We start from the raw sequence: 16,624 nt of genomic DNA on the forward strand, positions 1-16,624 counted from the left end.
CCGCACACCTTACAGCAGTAAGAGGTCACCATTTAAATGCTCTTTGCAAGATGACATTCAAAAAATTAGACTTATCGAGGGGAAACTGAAGACGTGCTGCGATGGTTGGTGAGTGCATTTGTTGTCGAGAATAAAAATAACATTTTCGAAGAAGTGTCTGGGAAGAAATTCCAGCTGAGCTGCAACATCCCTGACACCTCCTGCTCCTTCCCAAACCGCACAAGAGAGTGATGCAAATAATACCTTTATGGGAAAAAGTCTCCCTTGCCAAAGCACTGGGGTTGACCACGCTCTTCCTCAGCCCAGCCCAGGGGGAAAATGCCCGTCCCCTAAACTAACGCCAGCCAGCGGCACTACAGATGATGCCGGCTTGCAGCCGTATGGGGGTACTGATGGCAGCCGAGGGGTCCCAGCAGCACCCTCCTTGCTTGTTCCTGGTACCAGTGGGACGTTGGGCATGAAAATGGCCCATCAGAAGGACGGCGTTGAAAAAGCTGGCAGGCTCCTGCCCGCAGCCACAGCGTGCAGAGCGTAAGTGGTGGGTCGCTGCAGGGCAAGGGGCTTGTGTCTGAGGTTTTGAATGGAGATGCAAAGGGAACGGGGCAGCGGGCTGCAGGTGGGGATCACAAGGCACGAGCCCTGTAAAGGCTCAGCTACGCAGTAAAAAGCAAAATCACGGTGTTCTTTTTATTAAAAAAAAACACAACCTCAAATTTGTGTGGTGATGATTCCTAGAAGAGATAACTTTCTTGCAAAACATGCCTTAGTAAATGATTGAATCACAGTGACTCATGTTTTATTATCAGACTTGACTGTAGCAGCACTTACGCTCGTTTTAGTTCTGTTGACACGCGTTTCTACTGACGCCTTCCAATAAGGAAAATGTCCTGAACAAGCATTGTATTTGTAAAACCGATACCGGAAAATGCAGGTGAGGATCGATCACAGCCTGATCCCCTTGGCGTGGGAGCAGCTTTAAGGGCAGGTTTTGGGGGCGGGAGGGTTCAGTTTTGTTCTACCAGCCCCGATGGCAAAGCGCTGGTGGGTTTCTGCTCGCGGTGGGGCTGGCAGGCGCAGCACCCGCATGGGCCTTTGGGTGTTTTGCGGGACCGACCCCTTGGGTCCTGCCTGGGACTGATGCTTTTGTCCCAGAATCTCACTCCGGGATGTGTAACTGGCTCCCAGCCAGAGGCTGCTGGCGAACCCGCCTGCGATAGGGACCCTTCCGTGCACCGATCCGGCCCGGCTGAGACTGAGCCTCCTTCCAACACCGTTTCCTTTGAGATGGAAGAAGGAAATGATCTATTTTGGGGGAGCGATTGTACCAGATGTTCAGCGACGGTAATGGGGCATCCATCGCCGCCAGCCCCACTCCGGGGGGATAGGAGCAGGTCTGCCTCTCCCCTCCGGCTGCTGGGGGCTGGATCCATGCTCCCCAGGTTGGACAGGGCTTGTCCCGCTGCCCCACCATCTCCAGGCAATCGATGCCATTCCTGTGGTGCCAGGAGCGCTCAGGGACCCCCCACCAAAGCATCCCTAATGCCGGGAGCAGCTCCCGCCTTCCACAGACCCACAAATGGGGGGAAAAAACATCATGTCAGCGCTGGCACAGGGTGCAGCATCCTCAGGATGTGCCCAGGATCGGTGTCCCTGGTCCGCCGGCTTTGACACTCCTCTTTTTGTCCTCAGTTCCTACTGACGTGGGGTTTTTATCCATCTGAATCTTTTAATATGACTTTGGAGTACAATGGAGCTGTGATTTTTTTCGAAGCCGCCAGCCTGCAGGAAACAGAAGGTCGCTGAATAAAAGGGAGGCTCTTGTTACAACTTCCCTCTTATTTACTGTTCCCAGTAGCAGAGAAGTAAAAAGACAATGAATGAAATGGAGGATTAATCACGCATAGCGCTGAAATATAAACATGGAGACTGCAAGTCCCAGCGCACCGCTCCGAGCAATGCAGAAACCTCAGCACTGAGACGTCCTGGGTTTAATGAGAACGGGCAAAAGGCAGAGGAGATCCGATAGGCATTTTTTTCAAAGGCAAACATGCGAAATGTGAATTTTACGTGGACTTTTCTCTGTCTCTTCAGCGCTCTCAAAACTTGAGTTCAAGTTGATACCCCCAGTCCTTAATCATTGGCCCGTGACTTTTGCAGAGGAAACTCCCCTTTTTCCCATTTTTCTGCATTAATTTTAAAACAATAAAAGTCCAGGACAACTCCACCGTCCCACAGAAGACTTTTAAAAACGCTTCAGAGAGAAACTACTGTGCTGCACAGTGTGTACCTTTGCTCCTAAAAGGGATTGGGGATGTTGGGCTCGCTCCCTTTTTCTCTTGCTTTTGGGTTGGTATCCAAGCACCGATAGATTACTAATCATGTTCCTTTTTTTTTTTTTAATCAGACATTTACCTGTATTTGATTTCCAGCTGTAGATTTAGAGTACTCACATCCGCCTTTGCAAAGATGTTGAGCACCTCAAGTTAATTGGTAATAAATTAACCTTGGGAGAAGCTGTGGCTTCAAGCAGGCTGTTTGTGTGAGGCAGATTACGTGCCTACACCTCTGGGAAGATCTTTAGTGAAGCAAAATGTAGGAAAGAAATGCAAAAACGGGATGCGTAACGCAATTCAAATTGCCTGAAATGTCTTTAATAAAAAGGGGGTTTGTCTGTCTGAATATCTGTGCCTGTCAGGTAAGTGCTGTTGATTTTTCTAGCCTTTGGATGCCGCATTTAATGTGAGGGTTGAGGCAAAACAAAGAACATAATTGTAAAACTGATAGGGAAGTTGCTCCTGATCCTCATTCAAAAACTCAAACAAAACTCTGAACTGTTCCTTTTACAGTTCTCTTTAGAAAACATACATGAAAAGGTAAATGAAAATTTATTTGGGCCACCTGCAGTAATAAAACTAAAGTGACCTAAGTCTGAAAATACCACAACACGCCTGTAAGTGAATATAAAAAGCCGGAGCATGTGATATAATTAAGCTAAAACCCAAACCCCAATCGATGTGTGTTAATACAAGACTTGGAGGATTATGTGAATAAAAGTCTGGATAGCCAAAGCAGCGGTGCTGCTTAACTAATCCCTGCTATAACCCTGCCACCCAGCCTTTGCCTGGGCCTGGGACCCAGGAGCAGGCAGGAGCCCTGCCGAATTTTCCTCCTGGCCTTGCCTTCTCCCTGCTTGCACCGCCGGATTCGTTTCGCTTTCTCTTTCTGCTGGGCAGAACAGTTGCAGCTACCTCCCGACAATTATTCACACGGTTTGCATAGAAATAATACCCTCCCCCATATTCTTTTTAATATTAGATTTATTTTTTTTTTAATACTACTTCTAACCCCACGTTGGTGCTGCGTTAAATGACTCGATGATACCCTTTTAAATGCCCTTTCCAAATACTTTTGAAGGCGCGTGCATTAACCTCTCAGCTGCGACTCCTGTGTTTAAACACGCCAAAGGCGACACCAGCCCGAGCAGCCGGGTGCCCCCTGGGAGGGGAAGGGTGACCCCCGCGGGTCCCACCACCCCGAGCCCCCGGCACACGCAGCCCCCAGATCACTCATCCCCAAAAACTCGATTTGCCAGCGATTGCCCGGTGAGGAAGAAGAGGTGGGGAAGAGCTGCCTGGGGTCTGCGGTCGCGGTACAGCAGACAGCTCCTTCGTTGCTTGCCTTTGATTTTATTTGTTTGAGGGTAATTAGTAACGGAGAGCTCCTGAGCAACCCAAATTCGGACAGTCTTTGGAGATCCAGATAACAAAATTGGGGAAGAGTCGGGGTTTTTTTCCTCCTTCCACCCACTACAGCAAACATTGGAGGATCTCAGATCAGGACGGGGGTTTGCCACCGTGACCTGCTGGGTCCCCTCTCCGGCCACGCTGCTGTGGCATCCCCTGAACTGGGGAGACTGGTCCCATCCCAGCGTTATCCCACGAGGATGCACACGCTGATGGCCTCGGGAGGTCACAGCCAACTGCCAACGCAGTTAAAAGGATGTTTTTCTCAAGAGCTGCAGTTCCTCGAGACGGTGAAAAATACTTAGGTTGACTTGAGTAGTTCATCCCTATAAAAATCAAAAACCTCAGCTCCTTCGAGAAGACAAAAATGATTTTCCTCGCATGCCGGTGAATCGCCGCGTTCGGGAGGAGCCGTGATTGCGATGGAGCCACCTGGAAGTGGCTGCTCTGGGACCGGGAGCTGCAAAAACAGTCACTAAACCAGCGGCACTGCCGGGGAGGTTGGAGTGGGGCGTACGTAAGATTGCACAGAGTTTTTGCACTAAAAGTGTGATGAAAGTCCCTCAGTTTCCTATTTCGTTCCTGTAACCAAGCTGTCAGATTTAAAGTATTCCATCTCTGGGGGTTGATGGAAACTGCGGGGATGTTTGTGGCCCTGGATACCAAAGGGAGTTGCAAAAACACGACCCGGCGTCCCTGCCCTCCCCATGGCCCCATCGTCCCTGTGTCCCCACGGGTGGCAGGTGGGGACGGGGGCTCTTGGCATGAAAGAAACTCGATGAATCTTCATGAGAAGAAGATTCCCAAAGTCTACAGGGCTTTGCCTGCTTTTGGAGTCGCTCGTGACTGCTCCAGCAAGTCACCTGGAAGTTCATATAATTGCCGTAATACAATAAATTTAAAAAAATAGGAGCCTTAAACCTCATCCCTCAAAATTAAGGGGAATTTCTAGAAGGGAAGGTGTGTGCCCAGCGTCTCACCCAGCCGGGCCGAGGAGGGGTGCAGGTTTCTGCCCCCCCAGCCCGTACCTGGCACCCCGCACCTCTCTCCTCCCGCGTCCGCTGGGATGACGGCGCGGGGAATACGAGCCGCGCGCGGCGGTGACGGCTCCCCCGCATTCCGGGTGTTTGATCCGAGGAAATCGCCAGTCAGCCAGGAAATGTCAAGATGACATCACAGGCAGATTTTTTTTTTTTTTTTTTTTTTTAAAGCCCTGAAAAAGAGCTTGTTAAAGTCCGTTTCTCTGCAGCACGATCCCAGCTGCTTTCGTTTTTCCTTTGCATTTCGACTTTACGGGAACAGGCAGGCCAATCCTTCCCCCCCGCCAAATATCGCTTACTTTTCTCTCCCTTTGATTTACAGTGCTGTTGCTCACCGTGGCCTCGGCTGGGGCTGGAGGAGCGAGTTCCCGCTCCGCTGGGCCCCTCCTGAAGGGAAGATGCGTGGGATGCCCGTGGGCTGCATCCTACGGCTGGTCCATCCAAGCGCGGGCGTTGGGCACGTGGGGATTCTGGCCGGATCCCGGCTTGCCCGGACCGGGAAAGGACGGAGGGAACGTGGGAACGGAGCCGCCAGCCCCTTCCCCGTGTGTTTGCTCGTGTTCCGGGTGGGCACCCTGGGCAGCTACAAGGAGGTACCAAAACTTCATAGCAAAACTGCACCTCGTTATTCCGCTCGTTTTGCAATACTGTTAAGGAGCATCCAGCAGAGTATGTGACCCACACATGTTTAATTTCTTTTACAGTCTCTGTTTTGATATATGCTGGATGTGTTTTTATAAAACGAAGATTTATTGGAACCTGGAATTTTATGGCTTTAAGATTCAATTGAGTCCAGATTGTGAGTTTCTCCTTTTGGAAGAGGAGGAGAAGGTTTAAAAGAGCCCGAAGAAGCGTGTTCTGCCTGTGGCACTCGTGAAACTCTAGGCCAAGGCTGACACCTTTTCGCTTAACTTCTACTATAATGTCAAAGCAAAAATTCACCATCAAATATTATGTCTTCCATATGGGATGCCCTGCTGTAGATACAGATCACAGCAATTGTGTTGGGCTTCTTTCTTTTAAGTTATTGTCTGTACCATAAGAAAGGCGGGACTCGGTGCAGGATCCAAGGAAGAACGGCAAGTCAGCACTAACTCAAACCATGTATAATTAATGATAATGTGTCTTCACTTACAAACGTGCGCTTGCGCTCTCCATTTTTCTTGTAAAAGCACAGCGATGCCTTTGCTGCCTACAATGCTCAGGAAAGCGGTGTATTTTTAAAACACATTTAGAGCTGCAGGAGTATCCATTAAACACATTCCATGTATTTATATAACATTAAGCATAAACCAAAGTATTTTCTCGGATGCTAAACATAGCTCAGTAAAGAATAACACGGGCTCAGAAGAAAATTCAGCTCCCATTTTGTACCAGAGCAAACCTGAAGTTTGGTCTGGGGATCTGCCCAGAGAGGTGGTCGATGTCCCATCCCTGGAAACATTCAAGGTCAGGTTGGACGGGGCTCAGAGGAATCCGATTTGGTTGATGTCCCTGCTCACTGCGGGTAGAAAACAACCAGCATCCCAGGAAGCAGAGCCCAAGTCCAGCTCTCCAGTTACCACGACATACGTAAACAAATGAGTTTATCACAAGCGACGGGGGGCATCGTGCCAGTTTCAGTTCAAATAATAACATAAATGAAAAAAAAAAACCCAACCCTAACCAACAAATTATTACAGCATGAGGAAAGTCCTGAATGAAAATGATTTTTCATGTGAACACCAGAAATATATCTTGTCATAAACTCGGGCCTCCACATCTGCTTCACCACCAGAGGATTCTTTATAAACAGCCTCTTTAATTTTATCTAACAGCCTGTTCACAGACATGCAGTCCAAAAATACATCTCCTTTTCCTCCTCACACTATCCTGAGCTTGGCAGGGCACCAAACATGAGGTTCAGCTCCTAGTTCAAAAAAGCCCTTCTTTAAGCATTGACTCTGAGCTTGATTTAATAAAAACTCTGTCCGGCTTCCTCCAGGCAGCCCTAATGGGATGCAGAGCCCCGCACCTCTCGGGGGCTGCTCCAGACCTGCTCCGCATCGGGCAGTAAGATCCTTTTACAGTGAAACCAAATTACTCTGCCGTGGAGCCGGGGAACAGGCTGGTGTTTTCCAGAGTGTCTTCTCCGAGGGGTACAGAGCTTTGCTTTGCCACCCTCCAAAAATAGGAGCGAGCGGGCAGCGCATGAAAAGCAGAGCAGAAACTGCGGCGAGGGATGCCCCGGCACCAGCCTCACGCCAGGGGCATCCCCCGGGGCATTTTTCTCTTCCCCAGGGGAACAGAAAAAAAAGCATCAAAACCCCTAAAACAGCTTCCAACCCCCAAGTGCTCCAGCAGAAGATGCATCCTCCATGTCCCCAGCGTGCTACTGCACCACCGAGCGCTTGTAGGTGCTCCTGAAGGAAAAACCGGGCATTTTCCAAAATAGAGGGTTGTTACAGTGGGGCTTGTTCCCAAAAGGTCCCCCCGACACCAGCAGCAGAACAACCACCTTCACACCTCCCGACACTGATGTTCCCAAGCATGACACTGATTTTCTGGCTGCTGATTGCCTGGAAAAGCTGGAAGGGATATTGCCTGCCTTTTAAAGCCAGGGCAAAAATGGGTGATTTCACCCTAGAAGATGAAATACCTCCCCACTGCGAGGGCTGTGCCAAATTACGGGCCCTGACTTCCAAAGAAATTAGTGTGAGAAACACCACATAACGTAGCATTCACCGCAATGCAGGATTTAGTGCTAATTAGCTGGATAATTGAAAACATTTAAGAATTATCCCATTTGACAAACTGAGGAGTGGATTTTAAGCATCGAAATTTGCAGTGATAAAGAAATATTAATGGCCTGGCACATCCTGATGTCCAGTGGAAGAGGATGTTTAATAGTTTCTCCTTATGGTTCAGTTGTTTATTTAAATTACTTGGAAGCTAAACCAGCAGCAAATATCACCAGTACTGTTGCAGGGGGGGTGGGGTGGGTAATAATAAGCAAATTTATTTAGCATTTACAAAGGATTAAATGGAGTAAAATAAAGGATGGGGGAGTTTCCCGAGGGTTCAGTGAGGCAGGTCCCATTGCCAAGACACAGAGGAGAATCAGCAGAAATCCTCCGCAGCCCATCGAGTCCCTTGGTTGCCCTAACAGAGGAAAATTAGCAGCGCAGGTGTGAGCGAAAGGGAACCGCTGCTTTTGGCAAAGGGTGCTGCAGGGCTGTACGACGGAGGGACTCTGGTGCGGGGGACGCCGGTGGCACCCTGGGGTTTGCTGTCACCTCCCGGGAGGGATTTTCTGACTGGTCCTTGCGGTCGTGGCAGGGCAGCTTGAGACCCTCGTGCTGCTCGGCTGTCAGTCCCCAGCGGCGCTTCTCCCCCAGAACAGGGAGGGAACTGGGGTTTGCTGGGGAGGGGGGTTAGGTCTCTCCAGTCAGGTAGCAAATTCCACTTTACAAGGAATGCCAGCCTTCATCTGATGATGCCTTACTGGTCTGAACTTGGCTGATGCCTGTCAGCTGAATTTCAGCTGAATATTTAGGAGAAACAAATGGAAGACAGTTAATTGGAAGGGAGAAGTGGGTTTAGCTGACATGCCGCCCAGCTGTGAGCTGCAGTACGCTGATCCTTCCTTTAATGCACAACAACAGGAATGTAATTCAGTTTTAAATTAGGCGGCGTATATTGGAAATCTTGCTGGTTTGTAAATCACATTTCGGGAGGTATTTTATTTATAAAAGCACCCACTCATTAGCTGTATCAAAATGCTAATGGTACCTGGGCACACTCTGTGGGAGTTCCTGACATAACTACATTTCACATCTCCCTAGCACGGGCTCAGATAACCCCAGCTGGGGGGTACACATGGATCTTGCTGACATCTCTTTTTTTGGCCAGTCCCATAGCCGAGGGGGTCAAATGGAACAGCCCCTTTTGAGTGAAGAGGCTTAGAGGGGAGCGCGATGGGGACGAGCGCGGGCACCGCTGCCCAGGTGGGTGTTGGATCCGTCGTCCTTGGAGAGTTCCCAAAGTTGGCTGGATGAGGCCCTGGAAAACCCCATCCCTCTCCAAAGCCCTTTCAGCCTCAGCTTTCACCTGGAGCTCGCAGGCAGCGACAGTCTGGCTCCGAGCATCCCGGCTCCCACCGTAGAGGATGCTCCTCGAAATCCCCTTGGGCAGAGATGCTAAAAGCCTTCTCCCAGTAAAGCCTGGAGAAGCCGGCTTGCCCCGACTGGTAGGAAGGAGGGGAGGAAGGAGGCTTGAAAAGGTCACGCCGAGGCTGCAATTTCCAAACCAGCATGAAGGAATTGGATGCCTTAACTCCCTCCAGCTTAAAACACTTGGTCTTGGCTGTTAACAGAGTATGCTGTAAGTTTAGCATTTCCTTTACCTAATTAAGGAGAATTAGACGGGGGGACCTGTTAATATCCAAGGAAAAACTTTTTCTCTATGGTGCCCATTCTTCCCCACAGCTTGCTGGTGGAAAATAGGAGCCCGTGGACAACCTAAGGCAATGTGACCGTAACAGCAGCAAAAGCGGAGGCAGGGAGATGTGGCCTCAGCTGAAGCTGAGAAAGTAAACAGAGAAAAAACAGTCCTGAAACATCCATAGGTTTCCTGTATTTATTTCCCTCCTTTCCCAGCATTTTGCTGAGCACTACAGGATTCGAGCCATTATTATTGTAAGAAGTTTTTTGGCTTTTCTGCCTGCAAAAATAATCACCTGTAAATTGAAGGCATCGCTGTCCTATCTGGTCTGCAGCCAGAGGGGCTGCAAGCAATAGAAGAAGTGTGAACTTTCTCCTTCATCTCAGAGAACATTAACTTCAAAGCCCAGCCATAAACTTTCAGATGTAATGACTATTTGTCCAAAGGAGAAACACATCAGCTTGATCAACGACTGAAAGGTATAAAACACAGAGGTTACATTTGCTAAACACTTGTGAAAAATACGGGGTTATAATTGGGTGCCTGGAGGGGGTAAATGGTTATTGAATTATTTGGGCAGGGAGGCCCTAGAGGCAGAGTCGAGGTTGTCGTGGGTTGTTGTAGGTCCAGCACCGAGTGGTTTCTGTCCCCGGGGAGCCTGGGCTGCCATGTCACCTTCCTCACCGAGCAGGGACCTCGGCAGCCGCACCGCTCCGACACTCCTCCCAATAAACTGTGGAGAAAACATCTCTCCTTCCAGCTGCTCCGGCAGAGTGTTTAGGACCACCGGCGCTTTCTCTTGTGTCCTTTGCCCGAGCTGTGTGAGCACCGACCGGAGGAAAAGCCGCCCCGGGCGCAGCCGCCTTGTCCCTGAGCATCGCTGAGCTCCAGGGCGCGGGGTCCTGGGGGCTGAGCCCAGACATCCCAGCAGTGCTAACGCCGCCGGGCAGGCGCACTCAGAGTTTTCGGACAACTTCAGTTAGATTCCCCACATCCTTCCTCTTTTTTTTTTTTTTTTTTTTAACATGCTTTCCATTTTTCTGTCGAAAATTCTCTGGAAAGAGAGTAAGGGTGTCTTTTTGTTTCCATGGCTTGCATATGAGGAGTCTGGAGGGAAGAAAATTTATATGTGACTTTTTTCCCCGGGGTAACCATTGCACATGCCCTTCCTGAGAACATCCCTTCTCCCCTCAGCCATCAGGAGCACAGACCCCGTCTTCTTCCTGGGCGGTGGGTGCACGGTCCTTGCGCACAGCCCACAGTGCTCGGGGAGAGCACTTTGTAGGATTCATCAACTATTTAATGAAAGTGTTTTTCAAAGAACTAATTGGGAGGACTTGCTGCTAGGCACTGGCTCCTGTTTTCTGGGGCCGGGGGATGCAGTCCAGACCTGTGCGATTTCTGCCTGAGGATGGAGAGAAGGAAGTGCTGTAGTAGGAAGAGAGATTTTTGAAAGGTCCGTAACATCTTCTGCCAACATCTTTTTTAAATCAGCCCTGCGTGCACAAGCGAGAGCTCGGGAAACCGTGTCATCCTTGCGGGAGAGCCGGCCTCGCAGCGGGACCAGCTCCAAGTGGGATGGGGGACGGAGGAGCTGCCGGAGGAGCAAGATGTTGGTGGTGGACCTGCCGGCCGCTCCACCAGGTGGTCTTCTCCAGGTTGTCCCCTCTTTCCCTTCATGGTCCCAAACCAAGCTCCTCCAAGCACACTGGGGAACAAGCTGTGGGGATGGCCATGAAGGGCTGGAGCTGGGGGTGGCAGCGGGACTTGAGATGACATTCTGGAAATGTAAAGCACAACAGCAAGCCAAATCCATCTGGTCACCCTCCTCTTCATGGCACGTCACCTTCTGCCCCTCTCCTTGGTCCCAGTGGAGACCCTGGGGACAAGGACAGCTAATAGCGGGTAGTGGTGGGGCAAGAAGAGCAACAGGGAGACAGAGAAATAATTTCTTTTAAGGGGCATCTGGCTTTACCGAGGTAAAACCAGTGCAATGCCAGCAGGTCCCACATTCAGAAGATCTCCAAGGGTGTTGCTGGAGCGCAGTGCTCAGCCTCCCCTGTAACCCCACTCTTCGAGGGAGGGCAGCCAGCTGCTTGGCTCCTTTTCCCCCTGTAAAGCCGTACCTGCACTTTGTAGGTGTGTTGTGTATTTAAGTCTGGTCTTTGCAAAGGGATCCACTATAGCAATCCCCTTCCCGTGCCAGGAGTCCCATTTTTTCTACCTCCACTGGATCAGGTCCTGGGCTTCAAAGCACACGGGGAGCAGTGACCCGTTTTATTACACGGTCATAAAGCAATGGCCCTTCTCTGTTTCTGTATAAATAATAAATAGTAGTTATACTTGTAAATGGAGGCCTGCCAGAGACTTTGAATACGAGACGTGAGATTTACTCTGAAAAAGGAAGAAGAAAACAAGAATCCTGACAGCTTTCTACCTGGCCATGCAGCTGTGCTGAAAAAGGTGCCCTGCAGATCAAAGAGAACCCGCTCCTGTTCTCCCCAGGTGCCGCAACGCTTCCCCTGTTAGACCAGATATTAGTTATCAGGCAGCAACGCCATGAACAGCACAAATGTGCACTTTGCTCTTTAGATGCCATGAAAGCCAGAAGGATGCCAGATTAGATTTAGGAAAGCGCATATGGATGCATTGCCTTCTCCGGCCTTGCACAGTTCCTTAAAATCCTCTGTTGCTCTGGATGAAGACAGACAGCACGTCTGTGGACAATCACAGCTGTAGAAGCATAATTGCAATTGCTGTCTGAGAGCTGCTTAGTGCTTCTGATAATCCTTGAGACCTGCAGCGAGTGACTACAGTACAAATGGAGAGTATTTTGGGGCAGGACGCAGTATATGAGCAACTCTGCGGAAGCATTGAAAAAAAACCATCTCTACCCTTTCGGTGATTACATTTCACTGAAAGAAAAGATGCTCTGAGGCACAGGCACAAGTTCAGACCAAAGCCCAGATTTCCACGCTCTGGGATTTCAGGCACTTGGGAAGCATCTCTGAGGCAAAGCCCTATACCATGGCTTACCCTAAAGGCTGAGATGCCACCATAGCTCATCTCAACCGAGTCACTGGCCAGAATTCCAGCACCAGTCCACTGACAGCAAATCCCACCGGTTGACTTTGTATGCTCAGAGGGGCGTTCAGCTTCTGGGGAGGTAACGGGAAGGTGACAGCAGTGAAGTCTCATGTCAGTGTCGGGAACAACTGTGTTGCAGCAAAACCTCCCTCTAAACCCCCTACACTGCGTAACAGATGGTGCATCTGTTTCTGTTTCCAGTATGATCTCACTAATCACTTTTTAAGAATCTAGCATTCAGGGTTAATCAACATGAGCTGAATTACAGCAAAGGTTCCTACAGCAATGGAAAAATCCCGTGCAACTCCTTTTCCCCAAGTTATCCTCTTGGATAGCAGGGTTTATCCTCTGCCTGAATTCTGCCCAAAGCCCTGTGATCCCTGCAAAGCCAGGGCCTCTCTCCAAAGAGCTTCTGCCTCTTCGGGGTCTTTGTCTATTTGACAAGGCAGGTCTGCCAATAGTTGATTTTTCTGTTCAGTAGTCAAACTAAAAGCTCAACAAACATGATATAGGTCAACCCCAAAACCCTTACAGGAATGGAAGGGCGTATTCCCAAGGAGACCTAGTCTTCAGCTGCAAGGCTTATGAAGAAAAGCTATCATCCACTATAATCCACTGCCTACGACATAGCCTCAAAACACGTAAGATGCAAACTCAAAGCCTTCTGTTTCTCAGGCAGAAAAAAGGTTTAAGAAGAGGTTTCCTAGAAGCAGTATCACACCCAGCGTGCCAGGCAGCACCCGAGGCGCGTTGGGGCTGGAGCACAGCAAGGCAGGAGACTGCCTTAGCCTGGCTGTGCCTATGCGGCTCAATAAAAGCAGGTCAGGGTGGAGTGGCACTGCTGGGCTCAAAGCTTGCTCCCCAAGGAGAAAATTTGTCTTGGAAACAGCTACTTGGAGTGATCCAAACCCGAGCCTCACAGTTAGTGGAGAGTCCAGCAGAGAAGGAGCAGAAATCCAGGGCTGGAGTCCATCCCTTCTTTGCTGGTGATGTAGACAAGCCCATCAGATGTGCCTACGCCATCAGAAACAACTCCCCAGCTGACTTGTGGGTCCTCATCCTTGATTGTCCCTATCGTGTTGGCTAGCATGTGCCTATGCTCTCCTCTGGACTTGGACACGAAGCTCCCTCCAACCCCCAAGCTGCACTGCTCTGGTCATAACTACTCCTGGGACAGCTTTCAAGAGCGGCATGGGCAAGTTCTGTCCCCCTTCCCTCATGATGCTCCTCCAGCATGGTCCCACCAGCCTTTCCATCCTCCAGCTCTCCTGAATGTTCTCATGCCTCAGTCCAGGGCAGGCAACGCACCCGGTCTGTTTTACACTATGGAAACCCAACACTGATGAGCTACAGCATCGTCTCAATTATACTGGGCATTTTGAGCTGGGATTAAAAAAAAAAACAAAAACACAAAACCAAACCTACAAAAATACTAGTTCTCTCTTAGGTCCATAGGCACAACACACAGGGCCAAGCTGAAGTGGAGTCAAGTGCCATGTCATCCATCCAAAGCCAACCTACTTTACGTGGGCTGGCCCTGAGCAGGGTGGATGCAACCACTCTCAACCACCACCTCCTGGCTCCCAGGCCAGCTCTCTGGGGCAGGCAGTTTAGCCTTGTAGGTATTCCTGCTCTACCTGGTCCAATAAACAGTGTAAATAATGTATACAACATTATATCCTGAGCAGGAGGATTAGGAGAGCCCTGTTGCAGGCTGTCCCATGGCCTGTGGCTTGGCCACAGTCTGAAGATACAGCACGTGTCAGTTAAATTCTTACTCTGGCTGAGGCAGAAAGGGCATTCAAACCTCTCTTCCCAATGTGTCTTCTCTGGGCTTTCTTGTGAGATCAGCCTCAAAAAAAGTCAAAACGCTTCTCTTCAGAAATAGCAAAGCAAGCTGTTCTGATGTTTCTAATGTTATGGGTTCAATCTGATGAATGGATTGCACACCAATTGTCAGATAGTTTTGGTCAACCAGAAATTGCTCTTTTCAGTGAATAAACTGTTCTTCAGAAATTGTTGGCTCTACTTGGACCCCCCTTCCCACTGCCACAGGAGAGAGCAAGTAATTGTAGGTAATGCTGGGTGTATGGATCAGCTCTGCTCTGGCTCTAAGCTGGACACCAGTTACTCTCACTCTCTGCCAGCTCTTCTTTTTGGAGACACCAAGGATCTTCAGTAGTTTCTATCTCTCGCTGTGGGCAGCTTCTTCCTCAGCCGCACCTCTCCCGCTGCCGTCAGAATGGCTGTGTAAAGATTTGGTTACCAAACTTAATTTCCATATTGAGGATTTTTATCTACTGTCATGGGTGTTTCTATGTCCTTGCCTTCAGGACACAAATCTTTATGATTCCGTCAGGTTATACCATCTATTGTCTGTTATATTTTAAATACCTTCTTAGGGTCAGGTACAAGCACAGCAATGCAAATTTTTGCTATCAGGACACAGCAATGGGTCTCCATGGGTGGCTTGGCTGAGAATGGCCCATGTCCTCTGAGGACACACTACTTGGCACTGATTTTTTGCCGCCTCCATCACTGTACGCACCAGCATCAGTCAACAGGGTCCCACAAAGCCCACCGGAGCCATTACAGGCCGTTAAAATTGCAGCCTCGGCACTTGTAGGTCAAGCACTGCCTGCGAGGGGTGAAAGCCACGTGCCTGTGGTTGTGCTCCTTTTAAAGCTGATTTATTTTAACAGGAATTTGACGGTGCGCAGCTTGCAGCAGCGGCCAGCAGACATGGAAGCATCCAGGCTCCACTTTGAGATTTTCAAGGAGCCTCTGGGGCTGGTAGGAGACCCTCAGAGCCCTTTCGGGACCACCTGGGTGCTGCTGTGGTTGAGGATGCTGCAGCCTCCAGTGGGACCTGGCCACTAAGTTGGGGCTGAGGGACGCTGGGGACCTCTCGCCAGGGTGAGGGAGATGCTCGGCTGCCCCAGCCCCTCAGCACCACTGGGAGGAGGTGGCGAGTGGCAGCAGTGGGAGGTTTGCTGCTTGCTGGGGCTCTCGTTCTGCTTTTCCATGAGGCCAGGGGAGACCTGGAGCACATCAAGCATGGTTATATGTCTGTGGGGGCGAGGGCCAAGGTGCATGGGGTCCCAGCTGGTTTTCTCCTCAATCCTGCTGTTGATGGGGAAGGGCTTCAGGAGTGGATGGATCCTGCGATGCAACTACTGGTTGTGCAGCTTCTGTTGACAGCAAGGGTTTTGTTTTTATGGCTGCAGGAGCCCCTTTGAGGATTGAGGACTGCTGGGAAGGGATGGGATCCACCTCACCAAATGGGACAAAAGTGGGCCAGCCATAACTTCAACATGGGAACGATGCGGGAGGGAGTTGGCAACCCTCCATCAAGTGAGGAAGTGCTTGTCCAGGTTGGCAAGGAAGGGATTCGGTGTGGTGGTGGACAAGAGAGACATCATAATCAACAAAACAGGGCTGAAGGGGGTGAACCTCAAGAGTATGCACACAGGTGAGGGAGTGCCTATGGGAGAACTTTATGGTGGAAGCTGTCGTAGCCCTTCTGGGAAATCAGCATGACTGGGTGCCTCTCTGAAGTGCCTGTACACTAAAGCATATGGCATTGGCAACAAACGGGAGAAATGAAGAAGTCTGTGTGCCATTGTAGGGCTACATTCTCATTGGGATCATTAGTCGTGGTGGAATAGCTCACTGCTGTGGATGCTTCCAGGGATGGATACAGGCTTTACAGGAAGGATAAGCTGGGAAGGCAAAGGGGGGAATTCCCTTGATTTGAGGGAACGCATGGTGCTCTGCCTTGGATGGTTGAGGAGCCAGCTGAGAGCTTATGGGTCAGGATAAGTGGGCAGACAAACACGGGTGACATTGCTGTGGATGTCTGCTGTAGACCACCTGATCAGGAAGAAGAAGTAGTTGAGGCTTTCTTGAGGCAACTGGGGGAAGCCTCGTGTTTGGAGGCTGATTAGGACACGGGAGACTTCAACCACCCCAATATCTGTTGGAAGGGCAACACACTAAGGCACAAGCAATCCAGGAGGTCTCTGGAGTACACTGATGGTAACTTTCTGATGCAGGTGGTTGAAGAGACAACAAGGGGAGACAATCTGCTGGACCTCAGAATCACAAACAAGGAAGAAATGGCCAGAGATGTGAAGGCTGGGGCAGCCTTGGCTGCAGTGACCATGAGATGGTGGAGTTCAGGATCCTGAGAGGAGGGAGCATGGCAAAGAGCAGGACCACAACCCTGGATTCAGGAGAGCAGAATTTGACCTCTTCTGATTGCTGCTTGGAAGAATCCCATGGGATACAGTCCTGGCAAGAAGAAAGGTCCAGGAGAGCTGGTAGATTTTC

The sequence above is a fragment of the Haliaeetus albicilla genome, chromosome 20 (genome assembly GCF_947461875.1).
Source record: "Haliaeetus albicilla chromosome 20, bHalAlb1.1, whole genome shotgun sequence".
In the NCBI taxonomy this organism is placed as follows: domain Eukaryota; kingdom Metazoa; phylum Chordata; class Aves; order Accipitriformes; family Accipitridae; genus Haliaeetus; species Haliaeetus albicilla.